The sequence below is a fragment of the Equus quagga genome, chromosome 5, assembly GCF_021613505.1.
Source record: "Equus quagga isolate Etosha38 chromosome 5, UCLA_HA_Equagga_1.0, whole genome shotgun sequence".
Lineage (NCBI taxonomy): Eukaryota > Metazoa > Chordata > Mammalia > Perissodactyla > Equidae > Equus > Equus quagga.
The window spans coordinates 47,191,682-47,210,622 of NC_060271.1; positions in this window are offsets into that span (position 1 = coordinate 47,191,682).

An 18,941-nucleotide genomic window follows, 5' to 3' on the forward strand; every position below is an offset into this window, starting at 1 on the left:
AACATACATGCACACTGGCACGTACACACATGCTCACACATGCACGCTGACACTTGAGCACACGCAACACACACCACTCATGGACACACACACTAACAGGTGTGCACACACTAACACAGCAACTCACACACAGAGACATGCATAAAACCTACTTGCATGCACAAGGCTGACACACACATGCACTGCTGACACTAACACACACAGACAGAACTCACACACACACTAACACACATGGATACACACGCTTGTTTGGAAAAAACTAAAGAGAAGTTTTACGTCGGCGAGTTTAGTTCCTGCTCTGAAGACTCAGGGCTGCGCTCGGCTCTGAAGCCCGCCGGTGAAGCCCCTGTGCTCCCAGCCCTCAGCCCTCTGGAGCTGGGCTGTGGGGCAGCACACGCTCTCCGGCCGCCCCAGGCCATGGGGCTGCCGTCCAGGCAGGGAGGCGGCCCATCCGGAGTGGCCAGCAGCCTGCAGTCCGCTCTGCTCCAGGGACTGATGGAGCACGAGCCACCCCAGGGGACTCCCGGGAGGGACAAAGGCGGGGAGCTCCCTTCCCCTGGCTGTGAGAGGAAATGCACCAACACTGGACACTGGTGACCCAGATAAGGACTCTACCAAGCTGAGCCAGAGTCCGGAGGCTCCTGGCCGCCCCAGCGCAGGGCCCAGGGCCACAGATCCCTTCGACTCTGTCCGAGGAGACCCCTCTCCCAAGAGGTGGGGCTATGGGTGAGAAGGAGCGAGGCTGGAGGTGGGTTTTAGGGGCCCCTGCTCTGAGGTCAGTTCCGCAGATCTCTCCTCTCTGGATGGGCCGACTGTCGACCACGGGGACACACGCCGACAGAACAGATTCCCGGAGGGTGAATTTATTCAGGTGAAAAGTTGCACAGATTTGTTAATAAGAAGCATTTATTTATTTAACGGGTCACTTTTATTTTTAAAAGTAAGGCTACATGAATATCCGACGGTGTGGGGGGGTCCAAGATGTGTCTGTAACTGGCAGTCTTGGCCCAGCAGCCCAGCCCGGCGTTGGCTGAGAGATGCTGCCCCGCCCCGTGCGGGCTGAAGGCTGGAGCGTGCGGCCAGCGTGGCTTTGTTGCTGCTCCGTTCGACGTGTGTGCACTTTCTCTCTCTCTCACTCACACACCATCGATGGCGTTTTCCTTCCAGAGTTGGAACTGAAATCACGGGTTGGAAGCGGGTGCCAGCATGAGGTGGGGCTGTGGGAGGCGCATCCAGGCCAGCGGCCCCTGCTGGGGGTGGACATCCAGCTGTAGACCATGGGGACCTCCTTCTAGGGACAGTCACGCCGTCCCCATGGCTCCCTGCAGGAAGTGGTCCCACTGACGGTCCCCACGGCTCGGTGTCCCCTGGAGCTCCTGCAGGACCAACGCAGCGCTCGTGCAGACCCAGGCCCAAACCCCCGGGAGGGCGGCCGGTCCGGAGACGAGGCCCGGTGCCCTCCAGCTCTTAATTGGCAACAGCCAGCCGACGCGGCCACATCTGCGGGTCGTTTCAAAAACAATAAATCAGGAACTTTTGAGACTGGCTCCCCGCCAAGGTGGGGAGAGGGCAAGGACGACAGGAGCCGCAGCGGCCCCGTGTCCAGGGTGGCTCGGGGACCCGTGGTGGCGGGACAGGGAGGAATATATTAGATTTGTCTCTGACGAGAATTTGTGGTCAGCTCGGGGCTGGAAGTTCACAATGAAGGAACGTGCCGTCGGTGAGGGGGACGTCTCCGTCGAGGGGCTGTGGCTTTGGAGGGTCCCTTGGCTGTGAAAACGCCCAAAAGTCACCTAATCCAGAGGGCAGAGGTGAGAGGGCCCTTGGGGGTCAGCAAGGCCAGGCCTTTCCAGTTATGAATGGGGGAAACTGAGGCCAGTAGGGAGGTGCCTTGCTAAAAGTCACGGGGAAGCCCCGGACTAGAACTCAGCCCCCCCCGCTGCCCAAGGCAGGTGGGTACGTGCCCTGACCAGGGAGCCCGGACAGAGGTACACGCTGGGCAGTGAGTCTCAGGCAAAGTCGTTTCGTGCCAGAGCCAGGCATGGGCCGCGTGCCTGGGCTGCATCCTGGGAGTGGGGACAAGGCTGGACGGACACCCGAGTCCAGGCCCCTCCAGGGCTTGCAAGTTGCGTGGGGCCCGGCTGTTGGCAGTGACACAGGGACATGTGGGAGTGAAGCCTGCCTGCCCCCAGAGCGCCCCTCCTCGGGGGTCTTCTTAGCTTCCAGGAGGCTCAGAAGGGTCTGATTTATAGGAGGCTCACCTTAAACCATCCTCGTCGTCACCACCACTCAGCTCCACTCGGTCCCCGAGATCTCCATGAGGGAAGCTCTATCGACTGAGCCCATCTTACAGATGAGGAAACTGAGGCACAGCGAGTTTAAGTAACTTGTCACAGGTCACACAGCTAAGGCAGGGTCAGGACCGGAATCTATCCCAGGAGCCCACACTCATCCTGCACATGCTGCGAGGCCTTCTCTGAGAGATGGGAGATGAGGTTAAAATTAGAAGATTGATTCAGGAGTCCAGCACCGACCAGGAAGGCAGGACAAAGAAAACTAGGAAACAGCCTAGGCCTCAGAATTTACCTGAATCAAGACGTAGCATCGTGAGCTGCCATAACACTGGGGACAGGGGCCCACTTAAAAGCTTCCAGAGAAGGAAAAAAGCAGCTCCTAGACAAACGATGAGGAATAAAATGGCATCAGACAATGGAGCAATGCTTTCAAAATTCTGAAAGGAAGTAATTTCCAGTGTAGGATCCAGCGTTGAGTCACACACACAATCAAGAGTGTTGGTACAATACAATTTCAAAGATTAAAAGCCTTCAAAAATTTACTTCCCACAAACCCTTTCTCAGAAAGCTACCTGAGGATGTGCTTCAGTAAATCAAGGGCATAAACCAGGAAAACAGATGAAATAGGATCCAGGAAACAGGAAATCCAAAACCGGAGAGAAGAGGAGGGTTTCCCAGGGTGACGGTGAAAGCAGGTCTCAAGACAGCACGGAGCTGGAGCCTAGAGGTGGGGCAGCTTACGTCCCAGTGAGCCAGGATAGTCTCGATTTACTCCTGTCCCCAGGCGGAATTATTAATAGCATCTCCATTTACTCCCAGATGTGTCCTGAATAGGGTAATAACCAAGGAGCAACCAAAACAGTGTGGAGAAAAAGAAGGGCAGGACCCCAGAGGACAGCTCAGAGAAAATAATCCACAAAACGGACGAAAGTGGATGCATTTGGCCATTTTGGGAGAAATGTTACAGCTCTTTAGACAGTTTAAGGATCAATTAGTGAGGGCCGCATAGAAGCTCATACAAATGAAAATATAAGGCAATTGTTAATGCAGGCAAATAAAAAACTTGTTTAAGAAAGGAAATGAAGTCATTGCTCTTTACGTGGCTTGGCTGTGCACATTATCTGCACGTTCATAAGAAAGTAAACCCTGAAAACTGATGTAATAAAAAATTGTGGAGTGACTAAATTGACAGGTGTGCGTGAAGAGGATCAAATCTTCACCCTCCAACAGCACAAAGGCAGCAGAAAATCATTAAAATCAAAGTGCTGTGTATATGATGTAAAGTGTAAACATGTCATCTTAAACTATAAAGATAAACACAGAAAAAACTCTGAACGAGACAGAAATGGCTGCTTCTGGGGAGCAGGCGTCAGAGAGTTGAGAAGTGGGGGGCCATCTGTTTTCCTTATTCGTCTTTTACTATGTACATGCATAATTTGGACAAAATATTTCTGTGTATAATTCTAATACAAAATAAACTTTAGTTGAAAAAAAAAGAAAGCAGAAGACCATCGCAGCGCACTTCATTTCGGGGCTCTCTCGGGGGTCCCTCTGGTGTGGGGACTCCCTCCGAGTCATGAGCCTCTCGTGGCCCCTCGGGCTGTCCCCACCCAGCTGGGACTAAATACTCAGAAACACAGAGAGGCGAGAAAATAAACTGATTGTCATCCACACTATGGGGAACTGCTGCTGCCGACAGACCCCCTCAAAGGTGGGAACCAGGCCAGGTCAGTGGGGGCGGAACAGATCATCCAAACAGCCCACCGATGGCCACCGCCTGGGAGCATGCGAGATGCAAGGTGAGACGCCTGCCTCCCCCAGGCCCACCTCCCTCCCACTGAGATTTAAGACATCAATCCTTTCTCACCTCCCTCCACCCTCCTCCCGCCTCTCCATCCTCACCCACCTTCGACAAGGACAAGGAGCCACTGTCTGTCGTGAATCGACGTTGATCTAAGCTCCATTGTCAACTCCAGGAGAAAGAGTGAACGGCGATGGCAGGACACCAGCCAGCGGGCCGGGGCTTCTTTCTACCCGTTCCTGGGAGCCCACCAGCTCGAGCCTGCAGCAGGTGCCATGGCCCCACCCTGGGTGAGCGTGTGTGCTTTTCTCCACGACCGAGGGCAGCCCTGGGCTGTGATGAACAGATAGGAACATTTCTTGCCGCCTGATCTGCAGGGCCGGGCACAGCAGCTGCTTCTGCAACACGCTCTCTCCTCACAGGCAGCCTGGGGACAGGAGCCTTTCAAAGTGCCCCCTCTGGTCCCATCCGTGAAGGGGCTGCATGGTCACCACCTGCGACAGAACGTGGGCCCCATGAGAAGGGGACCCGAGCCAAGAGGGACAAGTGTCAGAGCCCCACACCACTGGAGCCCCGTGTCGTCCTGACTTCAGGCTCGTGGTGAGGCGTGTGGGGACCCTGTGTGGGCTCAAAGCTGAGCTTTTGGGCCTGGCGTCGATGAGGCCCCTCCCGGCGGCCCCCAGAGACCAATCTACCAGCTCCCAAGTGTCTCCAGCTCCCCCCTCTAGGGTTAACACCTCTCTGGAGAGCCTTCCTTAACAGGGGTTTCCCCCAGGAGAGGCTGGCTCCTGCTCAAGAGGGGGCGCATGTGTGTGTGCACGCATGCGTGCAAGTATTCATGCGCACACATGTGCAAGTATGTGTGTGCATACCTGTATGCATGTGTGTGTCTGTGTGTGTATTTGTGCACCCAGAGGTGATAACTGAGGAGTCAGGAAATGGCAGAAATGGTGAACTGGAAATATGGAGAATGGATGTCATTTCTCACCATCAGATCAGGCACCGTCAACAGAACGCTAAGGTCCCTGAAATGGGGAGCAAGCCTGAGGCTCCCCGAGTCCACACGGTCCCCTCGGAGGCCTCGGCACTGACCCCCCCGTCCCTTCCCCGGCAGAGGTCCCCCAGCTCCATCAAACACTGACATCCAGCAAAGTGAGCCCTTTCTTCTTTATCCGCTTACGGCCGCCGGGAACTCTCCCTGAGCCAGGCACCCTGAGCCGTGGGGTGGAGGGGCCCCCCTCTGCAGCCCTGCCCAGAGAGGGGCAGGCCGAGTGTCCGTCCTCCCCTTGGCACACTCCTGGTGCAAGAGCGTTTCTGGGCAGGCCCGTATTCCAATATTGCTAGCCTGTGCCTGGTGTTGAAAGACGGCACAAATGATAAATTAAATGAGAAAGAAGTGGCTGAGGGCCCCCATTCATAACCCAGAGTCAAGGGCGCCGGCCCATGAATCTCCCAGGCAAGCGCCTTGGTGTTCATAAAGGTCCAATTCAGGCCAGGAGCCGGCCCTGCAGACCCGCCACTGGGGATTTACCCCAGCAGCTGGGGGATGGAGGCTGGGGGATGGAGGCTGGGGGTGCATGGAGGCTGGGGGTGCACAGAGGCTGGGGGTACACGGAGGCTGGGGGATGGAGGCTGGGGCACAGAGGCTGGGGGTGCATGGAGGCTGGGGCACAGAGGCTGGGGGTGCATGGAGGCTGGGGCACAGAGGCTGGGGGTGCATGGAGGCTGGGGCACAGAGGCTGGGGGTGCACGGAGGCTGGGGGTGCACAGAGGCTGGGGGTGCATGGAGGCTGGGACACAGAGGCTGGGGCACGGAGGCTGGGGGACGGAGGCTGGGGCACGGAGGCTGGGGAATTTTCCCTCTTCCTGCCCTCCCTCCCTTTCTTACCAAACAGGAGGGGCGTGGTCACCCCACCAGACCCCACCTCTCCCCCAGCCTCTCCGCCCTGGCTGGAATCCCCAGGCCAGGTGTCCGGAGAATGGCTAATTGTAAAAACGTGTGATGGGGCCGGCCTGTCCTGCGTGGCACGTTTCCGGGTAATGAATTCAAGCGTGCAGGAGATGCCAGCACGGAGCACGGGGCGGAAAGGGCGGGGGCTCCCTCAGCCTCCCAAACACGCTCCTGGCCACTTAATCTTCTACCGGGTTAACGACGAGATTCCTGGTTTCGCTCAGATTCAGTGGCTGTGGTTGTGCCCCCACCCTCCTCCATTGGAAACTGCATACGGATCGCTGGGTACAAGACTCTTAGGCCAGGAAACACCAAGTGGGCAAAGCTGTAAACGTCCCTTCCCACAAAAACTTAATCTCCACTAATCTTCCTCAGTTCTGGAAGGATTCGGTCGTCTCAGGGTTAGGGTGACTCAGTTCAGGTCCCCCATGCCCCAGGTGGCATCTGGAGCCCAGTGTGGTCCCAGAACTGCCCAGGTGGGTCCGGGGCACCACTGGCTCCAGGCTGGTACCTACGGGCCTCTCGGCTGCCTCCGACTCCTTGGCGTTGAGACCCGGGTGGCATCCCTGCCCATCTGCTGGCTGGTCCCCTCTTTGCTACAATCCACGTGCTTCTCTCTCGTCCCTCAGGCTTCCAGAACTTTGGCGATGGCCCTGGGCACTCCCTCCGCCATCTGTCCTGCTGCCGGGGTGGCATAGGCCACCCAGTCCTGGAGGGAGGTGGGGCAGACTGATGGGCATCTGGGTCGCTCCTGGCCCCCCTCATGCTGTGTCTCCCTCCCAGTGGGCCCCCTGTCCCCCACCCCCACAAGCACCTCACCAAGGCCGTCTAGCTCAGGAGGGGAGGAAGGACAGACGACCACTGCATTGTCCTCATCACACATTTCCCCAGATCGTCCTCCAATGGAAAGGCCAAGAATTTACCGCCTTGACTCTCCTCGACCGTCCGGTCTCACCTGGTATGTCTCCTCGGTTGTGCATTCGTGTCCCGCCCCTTAGGCGGAAAAGAAGACTCGGGGGGAGTTCGGAGTCCCCATCAGTTAACACACCCCGACGTCACCCCTAATCCCGTTAACGCATTTGTGTCTGTGGCGCAAAGTCTCATCTAAGAGGAAGCGAGATCGCGTGATCCCACTATAACCCCGGCCCCGGTTTGCTGCCCAGAGGGTAGAGATTGGGGATGCTGAGGGGCAGTGGAGAGTGACTCCCTGCATCGGTCGAGGGCCCAGCAGGATGCCGGCGGCTCACTCCATGGGGTAAGTCGAGGAAGGCTGACCAGCGTCAAGTGCCAGCTGTGGGCAGAGCTGGGAAGGTGAGGGCAGCGCTCACGGCCCCAGGGCTCTCATGAGTGGGGTGCCTGCAGGGCACGGGCCTGCCAGGAGGGCGCGCACAGAGGGGACCCAGCACCCATGAGGTCCAGCGGGAAAAGCTAACACCTGCTGTGACGTCCATCGGCCAAACCCAACCACAGACAGAGCCGAGAGAGCCCCGGGGCCAGCTCCACGGTCAGATCCAGGGCCTCCCCTGCCCACCCGCCACAGGTCCCAGGGTGCCAAGCAGGCGGAGATGGCGGGGCATGTCTGGGGGGCCAAGACATCCACATGGTCCATCTTTTGAGGAGCAATTCTCATTCTACAAGTGTAGGCAGCCAGAACAAGGCAGGTGTTAAGCTGTTGACCATGTGACTGAAGGCCAAAGTCTGATCTGGGGGTGGGACATATGGCCCTGCTGGGGTTGGGTCCGTACCAGACAACAAGGGCGCAGCTGCAAGCCATGAAGCTGCAAAGGCATCAAACCAAACAGAGAAAGTTCATCCCCCCGAGCTGGGCACCCCAACACCCCAAGTGTGGGGACATTTGTCCCAAAGCAGAGCCCAAAACACAGCCCCAAATGTCTGCTGGGCTGAAGTGGGCTGTGAGGCTTGTGTAGCACCTCTGAAGAGTGACCACAGCCACCAGCACTGATGCGGCTGCGCTGGGCACTGAGCACCTGGCCGCTGTGTGAGCAAGGGTCCTGGGGCCGCCGTAACTCGCACCACAGCCAGGTCTCAGACAACAGGAGTCCACCCTCTCCCCGTCTCGGGGCCGTAGGTCCGCGGTCCAGGTGCAGGCAGGGCTGGTTCCCTCTGAGGCCGTGATGGAGAATCTAGCAGGTCTCTCCCAGCTCCTGGGGGTCCGCTGGCGTCCTCAGTGTTCCTTGGTTTGTAGACGCATCACCTGATCTGCTTCATCTTCACGTGGTGTCCTCCCCGTGTGTCTGCGTCCAAATTTCCTCTTTCATAAGGACACCAGTCATATTGAATTAGGGACCTACCCTAATAACCTCATTTTCACTTGCTCGTCTGCAACCACCCTATTCCCAAGGTCATATTCTGAGGTCCTGGGGTCAGGACTTCAAGGCGAGAATCTGGACGGGCACAATTCAGCCTATTACAGATCCCAGACTCCCCGGCGCACTGAGGGCCCTGCCCGCCACGAAGGGCATCCAGTTTGGGGTGCTGGCCTCCCCGGAAAGAGCAAACCTGGAGAAGATACCGGGCCGAGCTCCCCAGCAAAAGATCCCTGTGACAGAGCTGGGCCCACCCAGAAAGTCACGAAGCTTTTGCAAAGCTGCAGCGAGGGAGCCTCTGCGAACGTGCAGCCCGGGTCCCAAGACCACGGTGGGCACAGGACCACCTCTGCCTGCTGGGCGAGGGCGGCACACGGCGGCACTGCCGTCTGGAAACAGCTTGGCCCACTCCTCCCATCAGGCCTGACGTGGGATCAGCTGCTCGGAGCCCTAATAGCCAAATTTGTCTGGACTTTCAATTATCCCGACAACACAGAAAACACGCTGGTGAGGCAGCATTGGGTTACAATCGCAAATTCTGACTTCAAGAGCAGCCATAAAACAGAGACCCTAAACATGTTTTTCGCTTTTTTTCCAACATTAGCAACTCATCTGATACTTACTCTAAGGTTCCAGTTTCCTGAAAGGCGATGACACGGTGGAGCCCGTGGCCGGCGTCTTGCCCTGTGCGCTGAGGGTGTGTGCGCGCCGCTCTGGGCTGGGAGATCACAGGCACAGATGGGCCCTGGTTTCTTTTCATCACCCGCCGTGTGGCATTATCCTCTCCTCTGCCTGAAAGTCTTCCAGCGTCAGAGACACAGAGAGCCCTCTCCTGGGCTCGCCACAGCGTCGCCTCACCCCGGAAGTCAAAGGCAGAGCAGCGCCCCCCGCACAAAGGGGCCACGAGTGCACCAGGCCCCGCTTCTGCGCCCGGATGGAGGACGCCGTGCCTGCTTCAATTCAGCTTTAAGCGGCCTCCTAACCATCCCCGACTTGACATCTGTCACCTCCAGCATGGCCCCGGGGTCTGTGGGAGATCAGAGGCCCTGGGGCCCAGAGGGGCGGGCTTCCCGTTTTTGATGAGCAAACATCCCTGGCTCGTAGCTCTGTGTGCTCGATGATTTCTGAGAACTGAGAGAGGTGGTAGGGGAGCGAGACAGAGAACTGACACTCGCTGAGCACCTCCCGGAAACTTCTGGACCCTCACTGGCCTTTATGTCTCATCCATTTATCCTCAGAACCCCTGAGCTGCCGGGGGAAAAATGAGGACCCCAAGTCTCAGGGAAGGAACGTGACATGCCGAGGGTCTCCCAGCTAAGACGCGCAGGTCCACACCCAAGCCTGGTGGCCATCTCTCAGATCCACATGCCGCTTCTCCTGCACCCTCAGGATTCCCAGAGGGTGTGGGTGGTCTGGGGAAAGCCGTGGGTGGGCACCTCAATGGGGCCGACACAGCAGGCAAAGTGTGCCGCCAACCAGGGGACCCCAGCGTTCCTTTCCATATCAGAGCTGCGAATCCGAGCCCAGGTGCTCAGCTTGGCAGCAGGGAGGGAGAGTGGAGAGGTGACAAGGCAAATAATGATTCGGTGGAGCACTGGCATCTTTAGGGTGAGAAACTCCGTACAACACCCTAACGGTAGACATGTGATATACGTTTGTCCAAACCCACGGAATGAGCAGCACCATGAGCGACCCCACGCAAACTGTGGCTATGGTTGACAACACTGTATCAGTATCGGCTCATCACTGTAACAATGTGGCAGAGCACACAAGACGTTAAAATGAGGGAGACTCCACCATCCGCTCAGATTTCTGTAAATCTAAAACTGCTCTGAAGAATAAACTGTACTAATTTTTTTTAAAGGCAAATGAGACAAGCCCCTGTCTCTACCCCCGGATGCTGATACAAGGTAGGCGGAACAGATGGAGGAGGAGAGAAACTGCCATGGGGAGGAGGCCACAGACCTGGGGGTCATGCCTGGCACCTGCTTCCCACAGTGGCTCTGCCAGGAAACCGTGGGCTCCGTCTTCTGATGACATCCAGACCTGACCACCTCCTCGAGGACCCCAGGCCACAGCCCGTGCACGAGGCTCCTGCACCCTAGAGCCGTCCTGGGCCCTTTATGGCCCTGCCTTGCTGACAGGCACTGCTCAGGTCCTTAGGCTGCCACCCAGGTCCCTGCATGCTGCCCACCAGCTGGCCCTCTGGCCTTCGCAGCACCAGCCACTCGGCTCCCTGCTGCCTCTGAGCATGCCATGCACGCTCCTGGGCCCACTGGCCCTCAGCCTGGGACATTCTCCCCCAGGATCCAGGCAGGAGCCACCTCTCACCTGCCCAGGTTTCTCCCACGTCACAGGTCGCCCTGCCTCCCCACCACCATTCTCAGCTACCCACCACATTCCTCCCCCTCACTCTCTGATTTCTCCTCCTCACTCAACGCTGTCTGAGGTGTGGCACACACCACTCTTTCTCCACTCACCCAGCTGGCCCCCAGTCCCTGTCCTGCGTCCCCAGGCCCTGCCATAGCACTTACATGGAGGAGGAGCTCAGTCCACGTGGTCCAATGAGCGACCAGCTGGGCTGGAAGACTCAGGTGCATGTCCTTCCCACCCTTCGGTGCAGCCACACAATCCGTGCCCTTTTGGGGTGACTGCTCCCCGCCATCAGCAGGCTTGAGCTCAGGGTCGTGCTGAGACGATGAAAACCCTGGCCCGATGGTGACATGCTGTTACAAGGCTGTGCTGCAGGCCGGCCGTGGCACCCTGCGTCACCAAGAAGGGGACACGATTTTTTGCCTGGGGCAGTGAGGGGTCAGGGACGGGGCCGAAATGATGTCCATCCCACCTGGACATTGTGGACGTATCTCCCCATCAGGACCAGGAGGGACCTGCCCCCCTGCCCCGTGCCATCCACCCACGGGCGTCCCAGCCTCACGGGCCTGCACCTTCCCAACCCTCCCCGCCCCTCACCCCCGGCCCTCTGCCCACTCTGCCCTCTGCCTGGACAGAGTCCGCTCACTCTTCCAAGCCCAGCCCCGCGTCTCCTCTCTGTGAGGCCTTGCTGGGCCCAAAATCAGCATCAGCTGTCCCTCCCACACTGGTCTGTGAGTTCTGGAGGCCAGGGCCACCTGCGGCCTACTCACCACTGCATCTGCAGCCCTGGCCCAGGCCTGGGCCGGAGGAGGCACGTGGTCAATGCCCCCTAAGTGACGACAGGAATAAGTGTGGCACCTCCTGCCCCACGGCACTGGGCGGGCTGCCCTGGCCTGCTCTGCTGCCTGCCTCTGCTTCTGGGGAAGCACCCCCTTGAGCTGGGGCTGAAGGGCCATGGGGGTAACAAATGTCCCTGCTCCACACCTGTGCAAGAGCCAGAAGGACGGCCCCAATCCCACACAAAGGGTGAATGACCACCTGAGGTCCCTGCCCTGGAGTCCCAGGGCACAGGAGCCAGTAGGCCATGCGAGTGACTGATGCCCCTCCCCAGACCTGCACAGGAGCTGCTTGAGTGACCGGTGTTGCGGCCAGGCCTGCATGGGCTCCTGCACGCAGCGAGGCCCCACCACGCTCTGCAGCCGGCACCCCCCACACCCCAGATGTTCTGTGGGAGACACATCTGTGAGCCGCATGTGTCCAGATGATCAGCAGAAACAGGACCCGGGAGGGAAGACCCCGGTAGCAGAGCAATAAAGACCCTCCCACCCTCAACATGTTCACCAGAGAATCCTTATTGGGCGTCATAAAAATATCATGCCTGCTTACCAGGATTTATAATGCAATAAAATGTAAACAAACAGCTTTTTAGATCAAAGTAGCATAAATAACAGACGCACTGGCTTCTGGAGCAAAGTGAAGTCGGAGGTTTTTTGGTTGAAATCTGTTCTGGCGTTGGTACTTCCCAACCTTCTGGCCGGGGCTGGGGAGTGGGCGGCTGCAGCTGGGGTTCCAGCCCCCGCGATCCACTGACACAGGGGCCCTCTCATGGCGTGGCCATCGGGGACCCTCGACACGAGCTGCCAGGGACGCCCCTGCCCCCCGCCCCGCCGCAGTTCTGCGCCGGGGGGTCCAGCCTCTTGACTGCCTCCCATTCTCCACCGGGCTGGTGTTTCGGGGGGGCGTCGGCGGGCTTAGCCAAACTGTAAACCCCTCTGGCTCCCGCCCGCTCATCCGCCTTCATCTTTCTGCCTTTTGAACTGGAGCCCCGGCCACCCTGTGTTTTTCCTAAACTGTAACCAGAGGCCCCGGCCTCTTCATCAACCATCTGAAATCCAACCTGCGTGGGCTGCGTCTCCTCGGGGCCACCGAGCAGCCCTTAGCGCCCTTGAGAACCTCCTGGCAGCTCTCGGTCCCCATGCGTGCACACGGAGTGGGCCCACATACTGACACGTGTGTGCGCGTGTGCACACGTGCTCGTGTGTGTGGTCAAGGACAGACACACAGTCCACTTCCTTCTTTTTCCCACCACAGCTCCTCCTGGATCAAGGGGTTCACCTGCCCTGAGTAAGGCTGCTGCTGGCCCCACCTGGCCCAGGGTTCCTGGGTCCAAGCCCTCACTGCCCTCGGGACGTGGCCTGCATCTTGGGCTGCCACTGATGGGAGCCAGGAGCCCCGACACGGGCCTTGTGGGTACGGTGGTCAGATTTAGCCAAGAACAACACAGGGCACACAGTTGTGTTTGATTTTAGATAAGCAGCGAGCCCCCTGTTAGCCTAAATTCGTCCCAAATACTGCACAGAACATATTCTTATCCTAATCCGATGTAAGTGTTGTCCTTATAAGAAGAGATGAGGGGACACACACACACACACACAGGGATGACCACGTGAGGACTTGGGGAGAAGACAGCCGTCTATACTGCAAGGAGAGAGGCCCCAGAAGGAACCAGCCCTGCCGACACCATGATCGTGGACCTCCAGCCTCCAAGACGGTGAGAGGATAAATGTTCGTGGTTTAAGCTGCCCCCTCTGTGGGATGTGCTCGGGCAGAATAACACTACGCCAGGAGGCTACCTGTCGTTCCTTTGAATTTGGATGGACCGGCAGGCCCCCACCTGGGTCTTCTCTGCTCCCCTCCGGGTAGTAGAGCCTTGAGTTGTCCCTTCGGCGTTCACTGGTGGCGTCCCCCCAGTGCCCAGGGCAAACCTCAGACGCCACACCTGGCTCTTCCTGTGGCCGATCGCTGCCGGGTTGGGGACAAAGGCTCACTCCAGGTCTACAAGCTGTGGCCTCAACCCAGCCTGCCAAGAGCTGACCACGTGTGGGGCAGACGACCCATCGCAGACATGCGGCCTGTCCACTAGACGGCTGTGGGCCACCCCCAAGCCGCTTGGTGGAGTGTAAAGGCTGACACCCGCCTGCAGCTCTGCAGTATGTGGGGGTGGGGGGGCGTGTCTCAGGACTCTCAATGATATTCTGGGCCTTACCTGAGTCAGGGAAAACGGATGCCAGCTGGGCATGGGCAGAGAAGCTGCCCAGGGGCTCAGAGCAGGAGTTCTGGAGGGAGGGAGGCCGGGCATGCAGGGTTCCAGGCCTGTCCAACGTAGAGAACAGACCACTGCTCTGAGCCACAGTCCAGCCCACAGAGATGTCGTTTGCTGGATTGTCCCCCACATCAGGGACGGACGCGACGCCAAGGAAGGAGGAAGAGCGGGCAGCCCGGAGTCTCTCTGCCATCACCTCCCACCATCCCCGTGGAGGCGGCCGTGCTCGCCCGGGCCCAGCGAGTGGTGTTTTTGTGTCAGCCTCCAGTCTCTGCAACAGGGCTCAAATTAATTACCGCAGTAATTAGAACAGCGGTGGTTCCGTGAAGACAACGCGGGGGGCTGTGTTTATACCCTCTCAGTGATTTTCACGCCACGTTTGTTCCGACTGTGAGTGGAGACATGTCTGTCTCCCGCGGGGCTCTGCAAAGCCTTCCGCAGGCACGTCCGGCCCGGTCCCCTCCTCACCCCGGCCTGAGCAAGCCACCAGGCCCCAAGTGGGGAGACCCTGCCACCCATTGCATGGAACATACAGTGAGCCGTGCACGCGCCTGCACGCACGCAGACTTATATGCACACATGTGCACACACTCCCCAAGGTCCCACACACTCTGGGAAACAAGTCGTCAGCGGCCACACGCACCAGGGAGCCCACGGCCAGGGAGGAGGTCGAGTTGTCATGAGACTGGACCAGTCAAGCGACGTTCCCTCCCGTGTCCTGCTGGGCACCAAACTAGTCTCCCAGAGGCCCTCGAGGGAGGCGTGGCTGCACCCACCTCCTGGAGGCCCTCCATGAGTGCTGCGGCCCGCAATTTTATTCCAAACGTGCTTGTCTAAAAATATCTCCTTTCTGTGTATTTTGACTCCACGCCCAAGAACACGAACATGTTTCCGTAGAGAGCGGGAGACGTGAAACCCGAAGCATCTTGGAGCAATTTGGGCGCTTTCTTCACAGGACATTCTCTCCTGTTGTAACATGATGGGGGTTCTTCTGAATTTCAAACATCAATCTGGCCAGCGTGAGCGGAGTATTTGGTCTTCCAAACCGTGAAGATCTGAGACCATAAACTGTTGTTTCTTAAATGTTTCAAAGCATAACATTGACACCGAGTTTTGCTGTAAGACAATCTGGGAAATGTAAGGGTCTAAGACGTTTTGCGCAGCGTGGCGAATCGCTCCCGACCCCGGGGCGGGCGGGGGCACCCAGCGCCATCCGGCCGAGCAGGTCACGCTCCCGCCCGGAAGGCAGGCAGGGCTGTGGGCGCCCGCGTGTGGCATCCTCTGGGGGGAATCACGTTTAAACTGTGAAGCTGATGACAGACGCCAGGATGTCAGTGGTGGTTTGGCACAAAAGAAGGGTAACTGCTTTTCCTCTCCTTAAAAGGGGCAGGAGTCACAGAACCTCGGACCCCCATGCCTCTGTGTCCTCGATCTTCCACTGAAGGGAGGCAATGGTTCGTGGATGCCCTGGAACCTCCGAGATGTTGAAACATGTCCTCGATCCTCGGGGATGAGGTCCTCGTCTGGAGCTGTCACCTTCTCCGGCTGGGCCACCGGGCACCTTCCTGCCTTTCATTTGAAATCAGTTGATGGGATTTCACTCTGTGAATTTCCTGACCTGCCTGGGAGCCTCTGTTGCAGAAGCTGAAATCACGCAGCAGAAGAAAGACACGACTTTCCCTGGGCGGGAGGGCGAGTCACCTGTCTGCAGTGTGGCCGGAAGAAAGACACTGCCCGTAGGTCAGGCAAGAGTCCCAGCCTCCAGCCCCACATCCCCGAGCACCTGGGACCAGATGCCAGTCACTGCCAGGTCCCAGGATGTCCCCTTGCCCCCGAGAGAGAGGCGCTGCTCCGAGACCACCTTGTGCCCAGCTTCGGCAAGTCCCTCCCGTATTCTTCCCAGCAGAGAAACTACCTAGAAGATACAAGTCCTGTCCACTGTCTGAGGACCACGCTATGCAGTGGACCATCCTGGGGAGCTGCTCCCCGGACGCCAAGAAAGGCTCAGGGAAATGGCTGTTGAAATTCTCCGAGGCCTCAGCAACCAGAGGCAGGCCCCCTAGTCCGCAGACGGCCAGCACCCCTCCTCCGGCACCCGAGGGAGCGTCTTCCACGGGGCGTCCAGCCCTCCTTCCTGTGGCCACCACGGGGCGCCAGCACGGCGGCTCAGGCTGGGCTCTGAGTTAGCGCTCAGCCTGGGAGTCCGGCCTTTGGAGAATTCCACGGAATTCCTCCCCCCACACTTGGGACGGGGCTGACATGCGGGCTCCATGAGGCCTGCGGACCCCGGGGTGGGGGTGGCGGGCCCACTGGAGGGAAATGCAGCCGCTCACACCTCGCCCCAAGTAATAAAAAAGATGCGTGTGTGAGGTCCAGTGCCGTAAGGGCCCTTTAAAGTCTAGATGCACTTCCAGGCTCCCATTTATAACACATTTTAGCCATTAACCTGCCCCAGGCGAAGAAGTGTGTTAAATAATTCTCTAAATTATGAAAAAAATTATAATATAAGGCCCTGTGTAACCTCCCCTACCTTAGAAACACAGACTCCTGGCTGGAAGGAAGAATTTTGGGCACATTCAGCAGCCTCCAAAGGTAAGAGGCCCCAGGGCCTCAGCACGGCTGTCTCCTCAACTCCCCAGGCAGGGACAAGGCCACCTCATTGCCAAATAGGAAACTGAGGCACAGAGAAGTGAAGAAAGGGGCCCAGGGATCCCTGACTGCAAGAGGTGACGTGGACCTGCCAGGCCCAGGCAAGTGGCAGCGTCAGGCGAGGGCTGCGTCCCCTCCGGAGGCTCCAGGGACACTGAGGGCAGCACCTGGTCTGGCATCCAAGGTGCCTGCATCCCGTGGTTTGCAGCCTGGTCACCGTCACCCTCTGCTTCCATCGTCACGTCTCCTTCTCTCACCCCCTGCCTCCCTCTTAAAAGGACCTTATGATGACATTGGACCACCCAGCTACCCCAGGGTGACCCCCATCTCCAGGTCCCCCACTTAGTCCCACCTGCAAAGTCCCTCTTGCTACGCAAGGTCACACGTTCACAGGCTCCAGGGTGAGAACGGGACATCTCTGGGGGTCGTTCTGCTGCCGACCACACCTCTCTTGACCTGGTTTGGGAGCTCAGCCGGGTCAGGATCTCAGTGTCCCCCTGCAGTCAACCGGGCGGGGAGTGAGTGGAACACTGAGGCTGTGGGAAGCGACGTGTTCCTTCTGGGTGTGTGTGGGGGGGTGTCTGGGAAGGCGTCACAGGAGTGAGGACGTTGCAGCCAGGCTGCATAAGCATCCCTGCTGTGGGAAACTGGGTGGGGAGCAGAGAGAAGGGTCCCAGAGGGAGTGCCGGTCACTGAGGGAACCGGGAGAGGACAGCTGGCCCCTGGGGTGGGGCACGGAGGATGGCCAGGGGCCAGGCCTCTCTGAATGTCCCCCAGAGCCCCTCCTCCTTGGTCCCATGGGCCAGGCCTCACCCCTCCTTCCTGGGCCCCGGTGCCCTCTGCCACCCTCGTCCAGCTGCTGAGCCCCCTGGCAGAGAGGAGACAGAGAAGGAGGGCCATCTTCAAGGTCGATGCTGACCTCAGGGGACACCCGAGCCACCAGGTCCAGATGGTCTATCACTGGGGACCATCCCAAGTCACAGCTGACGGGTGTCGGCTTGGAATTCTCCCAGGACCAGGGGGAGGGGCTTGGCTGTGGACGGCAGCCCCACAGAGAGCCACACCCAAGTGTTCCCAGCAGCGCTACTCATAGCCACGAAGCTGAGACAGCCCGACGTCCGTCAGCGGATGGTAGATAAACAGATGTGGAATTCCCATGTGACGGAATACTATTCAGCCATAAAAAGGAGTGAAGTACCAACACGTGATCCAAGCTGGAGGAGCCTTGAAAATAATACGCTCAGTGAAGGAAGTCAGGCACAAACAGCCACACATCCTACGATTCCATTTCTCTGAAATGTCCAGAATGGGTAAATCCACACAGAGAGTAGATTCATGGTGGCCGGGCTGGCAGGGTGGAGGGGGATGGGGGGAGCTCAAGGGAACTGGGGCTCTTCTGGAGATGACGGTTCTTCTCGAGCCGGTGAAAATTTGTGGTGCTGGTTGCACGTATCTGTGAATATACTGGAAAGCGCTCTATTGTACACGTTAAATGGGTGAGTTGTGTTGCTTCAGTTACAGCTCATTAAAGCTGTTTAAGTAACAATTTCCGTGGGGGCAGAATTGTATTCACAGGGAGCCCCCGAGGGCAGACGTGGGACCCCCACCTGGCCGCCCCCTGCAGGGTCGAACATGTTCCTCAGCCCTCTCCTGCTCCAGCTGACAGTGGGGCGAGGGCTCTGCCCGGCTCCAGCCGGCCACATCCCTGTGCATCGCCCCTGCCCCGCTGGCCATGAGGGGGTGGGGGGGTCCGCCCTCGGTCCTCACTCACGGGGTTCCAGTGCTGGTCCCGGTCTGTTCTTTTATTCTTTCCGCAAACATTCACCGCTAGGGCTGCCAGGACGACAGTTATCTCTGAATTTCAGATTGACAATGACTATATTTTTAGTGTATGTCCTAAATATTGCACGGGACATACTCAAACATTATTTGTGTTGATCTGAATTCAAATTTAACGGGGTGTCCGGGATTTTTATTTGTTAGATCTGGCCACCGTGCCATGGGCCTCACCCTCGGGCCCCAGGATGCCAGGGAAGGCAACTCCCTCCCAGAGGGACAGAATGGGACCTGGGGACCCGCACAGGGCGGCTGCTGCAGTGGCGGCCACTCACCACCAGGGGGCTCCAGGTGCCGAGGCTTCCCGGGCCCAGCTTGGTCCCCAGAGACCTGGGACGAGGGGACAGGAGGCTGGGGAGGGGGACAGGGGAGCGGGGTGCCCTCCTTGCAGAGCCAGATTTTTCCCTCAGTACGCAGCACCCCGTTAGCTCTGACCCTCACATCTCCCAGACGCCAGGCTGCCCTGCTCTGGCCTCGGGCTCCAGCAAGAAAAGCCGTCCCGTTCTCAGCTTTCCAGACCAAAGTTGGGGCGCGGGGGCCTCAGCTCCCCTCCCCATCAGCCTCCTCTGCCTCCCCTCGAGCAGGCGTTGCACCTCTGTCAGCCCTG